Source organism: Herpailurus yagouaroundi, unplaced genomic scaffold (assembly GCF_014898765.1).
Source record: "Herpailurus yagouaroundi ecotype Mexico unplaced genomic scaffold, PumYag 28, whole genome shotgun sequence".
In the NCBI taxonomy this organism is placed as follows: domain Eukaryota; kingdom Metazoa; phylum Chordata; class Mammalia; order Carnivora; family Felidae; genus Herpailurus; species Herpailurus yagouaroundi.
Genome location: NW_024412376.1, coordinates 116,110,576 through 116,117,202, shown reverse-complemented (window position 1 = coordinate 116,117,202; position 6,627 = coordinate 116,110,576).

Sequence of the window (6,627 nt, the reverse complement as noted above, 5' to 3'; positions counted from 1 at the left end):
ATATAAAAATAAAATTTCAAGACAAAATCATCATGGGGAGAATTTCTATTTTTCTTTGATTTTCAGCCTGAAATTAGGTCTCAGCCACAGCCCTGTATGGAAGAGATAAGATTCTGATATTGCACAGAATCTGTTCTGGCCTAAGAACAAAAGAAGGAATTCAGGTAACGATGGCCTCTGGGAATTGAGTAAGTTTAGGAAAGGAAAGCCATCAATGTTGAGCCCACAATCTGCTTTGTAAACTCTGCTCAAGCTTCTAATTGACCCTTGAAACATGCAAGCATGGAACACACTGAAATGAGCCTACGAAAGGGTTGGGGGGATAACAGAAAACACAGAAAAAAATGAGATTCAAGCCAAAATGTCAACCAAGAATTAAGGAGAAATAAAGACATTTTCAGATGAATGGAAATCAAGAGAATTCATCTCCAGCAGATGTGCCGTATAAGAAATGCTGAAGACATTCTTCAAATGAAGGGAAATTGTGTCAGAGGCAAAATTAAATCTCCAGGAATGAATGAACAGCATCAGAAATAGCATGTATCATGGTAGAGATAAAAGATATTTTTTCTCCTCTTAGTTCCACTAATATGCACATGTCCTTTCAAAGCAAATTTAATAGTATACTATATATGGATCTAATGCATATGATCTAGGTAGCATAAAACACAGTGAGATTGGAATATGGATCTATACAGTGACAAGGTACCTTTGTTTCACAGAAAGTAGAATAACTTAATGAAGTGTATTATGCAAAATTAAGGATATATATTGTAATACTTAAAGCAAACAATAATAATAAGCACCAAATAGGCATAAGTATAAAAAACTAAAAAGGAACTCTAAAATAACAAAAAAGGCAGGAAAGGAGGAATAGAAGCAAACACTAAGGGGGATTAACAAAGGAAATTAAACAAAAATAGTAGAGGTAAATATAGCCATAGTAACAATTTCATTTAATGTTAGTGAAATGAAAATTGTTAGAATGGACAAAAAAATTAAGTTCTATCTATGTTCTATGTATGATAAATCCCTTTTAAATATAAAGAAACATGATTTGAAAATAAATTGAAGGAAAATTCTATACCATACAAACCAAAAGAATAAGAAAGATGGAATGGCTACCTTAATATCAGATAAAATAAACTTCCAACACAAAAAGTAGTTTCTGAGACAAAGGGAACAGTGTTTATAATGATAAAAGGAACAGTGTATTTTCTGACCTCAAATCTTATTGTAAAACTATTTTATAAATCAAAACAGAATGGTATTGACATAAAGATAATAAGGAAATCAGTAAGCTAGAATAGAGAACCCTGGAATAGATTCTCACATTTACAATCATTTGATTTTTAACAAGGGCACCAAATCAATCCATTGAAGAAAGGAACACCTTTTCAACAACTGTGCTGGCATAAAGGGGTACCCACAGAGGAAAAAAAATACAAAAAATAAATAAAACAAAAATTTGACCATACTTCAAACTATACACAAAACATAATTTTGAGAATACTTGTTTTAAGTTTATTTATTTTGAGAGAGGGAGAGAGAGAGAGAGCAAGCTCTAGTGGGAAAGGGACAGAGAGAGAGGGATAGAGAGAATCCTAGGTAAGCTCTGCACTGTCAGCACAGAGCTTGACAGGGGGTCTGATCCCATGAACCATGACTTCATGACCTGAGCTGGAATCAAGAGTCTGAAGCTTAACTGACTAAGCCACCCAGGCACCCTGAGATTAATTTAATTGTAAATTAGCCACAATGCTTTCAAAGTAAAAGATAAGATATGATCTTTATGATTAGAAGATGTATAAAGTTTTTCTAGAGAACTTATGGAAGTAATCATTCATATATTTACATATTATCTATATGTATAATAGATTATATCAAAGTATTAATACCTTTATATATAGATTATATAGATATATAAACGTTTATTTATGAGAGAGAGAGAGAGAGAGAGAGAGCAAGCAGGGGAGGGACAGAGAGAGAGGGAGACCCAGAATCTGATACAGGCTCCAGGCTGGGAGCTGTCCGTAGAGAGCCCAACCCGGGGCTCCAACTCATGGACAGGGAGCTCAGACTTGAGCTGAAGTCTCACGCTTACCAACTGAGCCACCCAGGTGCCCCTAGGCAATGTATCTTAAGACCATAATGAAATGCCACCTCACATCCACCAGAATTACTAACGTGGTAAAGATGTAAAACAACTGGATATTTCATAGATTATTGGTGGGTGTGTAGAAATTACCACCTCTTTAGGAAAAATTTTAACTTCTTATAAAACTGAGCATGAACATTTAAACATTTCTTGTGAAATCCACACTTTGATCCAGCAGTTCCACTCTTGCATGGTTACCCAAGAAAATGGAAAATGTATTCCATAGATTTCTACAGAAGCTTTCTTTTAATATCCAAATCCTGGAAACAACTTTGGTATCCAACAATAGAAGATTGAAGTATGTTTACACAAAATACACAGCAAACTGAAAGACTCTCAAAATCTTATGCTGCCTGAGATAAGCTTTTTGCATAGAGCAATACTGTGTGTTTCCATTTATATGGAGTTCCTAAAATTGATGCATGTTTAACAAATGTGTATAGCTAAATGTTTATGACAAATCTAGGGTGTGGCTTTATATGTGCTCACTGTAAAATCTTTCAACTTTAGTAAATTCTTGAATATTTTCATAATAATAATTTCTCTTTTTTACATGGTGCCAGGGTTTATTCGCTTCTCCTCTAACAGAGTGAAAGATCCCACTGAGTTATTTTATTATTATTTTTTTAAATATGAAATTTATTGTCAAATTGGTTTCCATACAACATCTAGTGCTCATCCCAACAGGTGCCCTCCTCAATACTCATTACCCACCCCCCTCTCCCTCCCAACCCCCATCAACCCTCAGTTTGTTCTGTTTTTAATAAGAATCTTATAATTTGATAGAAAAAGAAACAAAACAGAAATTTCTATACTCATATATCACACAGGAATTGCCAAAGAAATAAAACAGTATGTTTTTAGTTCTCATCATTGTTTGTTTGTTTTGTTTTGTTTTTAATCCATAAGCAGCAACATTTAACATTGACAAGTTGAGTTGATTTTCTTTACTTGGCTTATAAGAAACTACATGCTCTCTCTCTCTCTCTTTTTTTTTTTTTCTTGGCATTATTTTACTGAGAACTACTTAATTTTCTTTGCTGAATCATTTCATGTTTTTTTTTAGTCATTGGGGTATCCTAGAATTAAGCAGTTCTCTTTTCTATTTACAAATATTATCTTGGTAAACTCTATTTGGTCTCTTGCCATAAAATGCTATCTACATATTGTCAACTCACAGTTGTATATATCTTGACCATATCTCTCTTCTAAACTCCAGACTTTTCCTACTAGGTATCTCTGTTACTGTCTGGATATCTAATTGTCATCAAAAACTTAATAATCCATACTGAACCACTGGTGTTTTCTGAAATATTCTATATCTGTAGTCCTTCCTTAATTATAATATCATCCTTATTATTGACCAAGCCAAAATTATCAGAGTCCTACTTTATTATTCTTTCTTTTTCTCTCAAACCCAGTCCTATTGACAGAATAGTCCACTATCTATCTTCAAAATATATTCAGAACCTAGCCACTCATCTCTATCTCTGTTTCTAGGACCGTGGTTTTACTCACCATCATTTCTGCATGGACTCCTGCACTTAACTAATAACTGCCTCCTTCTACCAAGTCCATTCTCAATAGAGTGGAGTAATACTGTGAAAACAGAAAGCAGATCATGTCATAACTCACAATTTCCTGTGAGTAGAAGCCAAAATCTTACAAAACTGTCTAGCTTCATGTGCTTTCTCTGACTTCAGCTGTTACTACACTCACTCAAATTTGATTACCTTTCTCCAGCTTGTTAGTTCTCAAAATGGCCAGGGATCTTCCCAAATAAGTGAATTTGTATTGGATGTTTCCTCTGACTGGAAAAAAAATATACTTGGCTCATTCCCTTACATCAATGATATCTGTACACAAAAGTTGTTTGTCAACGAAACCAACCTTAATCACCTTATATAGTGTTGCAATCCATCAACATCACCACACCAACAGATGTCAATGATACTCATTCCTCATTTTTCTCTCATGTGACTTATTATTTCTAATTTATACTTACTTAGTTATTTAGTTAGTTATTATGTTAATTATTCCTTTTTTGTCTTTATAGAATACAAGCTCATTGGGAGGTGGGATTTGTGTCTATGTTCTTAATTCACATTTTCCAAACATAAACACCAATTCTCAGGATATAGAAGATACCAATCATATTTTATGAATCAGTTTAAACAACATAATTAACATAATTTGTCGAATGTGTCTGTGTATTAAAAAAATAAAATCAACAACTAAGAATACACATTCTTTTTAAGCATACAAAAGTTATTTATATAAATTGAGAACAAGCTGGATCATTTAAAAAAGTTCATAAACTTAAATCATATTATTAAATTACATGTTGTGACCACAACAAAATTTGGGCAGATAATAATGAAGAAAGAAAAATGTAAAACATAATTGTACATTTAGAAACTTATAATTGCATAAGTTAAAGAGTAAGTTAAAGAGTATCAAATTGTAAAATACTATAAGCTGTGCTCTGAGGAAAATTTACAGTTCTGGAAATTTATATCTGTAAATATGTCATGATGCACACAAGAAACAATCAAATTTTAAAATAATTTGAGCTGTTCCATGAGGTGAGTTTAGTCTTGAGTGGTGATATCAAAAAATTAGAAAGTCTAAAATGTAAATTTAAATTTATTTGTTAGGAAGTTACAGAAAGAATGACCATTTTTTAAAAATGTGGCAGGTTTTGCTTTCCAAACTGGGTTGAAGAAATATGTTCCCTCTGACAATGTGATTGACTCTGCTCCCAACAAGAGGTGTGGTCTTCGTTTGCTCCCCTTCAATCTCAGCAGAAGCTTGCAACTGTTTATGTTAATAGAGAATGGCAAAGTTATGATAAGCAGTTCTGAAGCTTGGTTATAAAAATCATAAAGCTTCCACCTGACTTCTTATTCTTATGAAAGGTACCATTGGACACCTGAGCTGACATGTAAAAAGTCCAAATACTGTGAAATAAAGATGCCTAAGGAGGTTCAGCAGCCCTAGCTCTTAGCTCTTTTGGGTTTCCCCAGCACCAACCACCAGACTTGTAAGCGAATATGTTTTCAGATGATTCCACCTCTTGGTCTTTAAAATTCAGCAGAAGATGCCAAGTGGAGCAGAGACCAATCTTTCCTGCTGTGCCTTGCCCAAATTGCTGGCTCACAGAATCTCTGAGCATAATCTATAGTTGTTAATTTAGCTAAAACTGGAAACTCTGTTTCCCATATTTCTTTTTCATGTATATGTATAAGCTGGAATTGGTAAGAATTGACAGAAATAAAGAAACCATTACTTTCTAAAGATCTCAGGAGCAGATCAGGTTGAGAGAGAAACAGAGGTTTACAGCAGATTCCAGAATCCAGGGAGTATCCCAAAGTACTGTCCCCAAGCAACCAGGAGTGGACCCAAGTCAACTGACAAGCCCTTCACACAAGTGTCTTTAAAGGCAGCAAATTCCACCAATCTCTACCAGTTTGCCCTTGATGGTTTCACCTGACAGCCAGCTATGTATGACTTTTAGGATTTCCCTTGAAGCTCAACTCTGCCTGACTGCAGTGACTCAGGCTGTTATTGACAGTGATTGTAGCTTCTCTTTCAATTCTCACCTTTCTGACTTTCACTTACCCAGTTCCTTTCACGTTCATGTAAATTCTAATTTCTATAGTAATCTCTTTAACCTGACAAAATTTTTGGTAGTTCTATTGTCCTGATTAAACTCTAATGCAACTATGAATTTATCATTTACTGTATTAAAATATCTATGACAAATATAAATTTGTTTTTATCTCTCTGGCTTATATTAGAGGCTATATGGTTAAATAAGAGATCTTAAAGAAATCCACAAATCAAACAATGTGAATTAAACCTTTCATGATTTTCATGCAGTGGGGCTAGTAAACTTTTTTTTGTAAAGGGTCAGATAATGAATCTTTAAAGTTTGTAGGCCTTTATAATCTCTGTTGCAGAAACTCAACCCTGCAAGTGCAATACTAAATCAGCCATAGACAGTACATGAATAAATGACTGTCACTGTGATCTAATGAAATGTAAACAACAACAACAACAAATAACTGTTAATAGGCCAGAATTGCTCTATGGATCACTGTTTGCTAAACTGTGGTTTATAGAATCATGTTGAAACAACTAAAAAGAGAAGATTCTGAGAATCTCTTCTACTTTGGATTCTACTCTATTTCAAAATTCACAAAACTGCTGTGTGCTAAAGCATATTTTATTACACTTTCCTGCCTTAGTCATTCATTATGTCCTAATTTCTGACACACATGTGTCTTTCTTCTGACACTAAATAACGTAGATACTACACTTCTACTTTTGAAATACTCATTTCCAATTAAAGTCTAATTCCACATATCAATTGACAAATTACACTGACTTAAATTCTCACAATCTTGTGTGTATCCACTCATTATATGCTCCAAATATACTCCTGTACTTATTATGGAAGCCTGGTA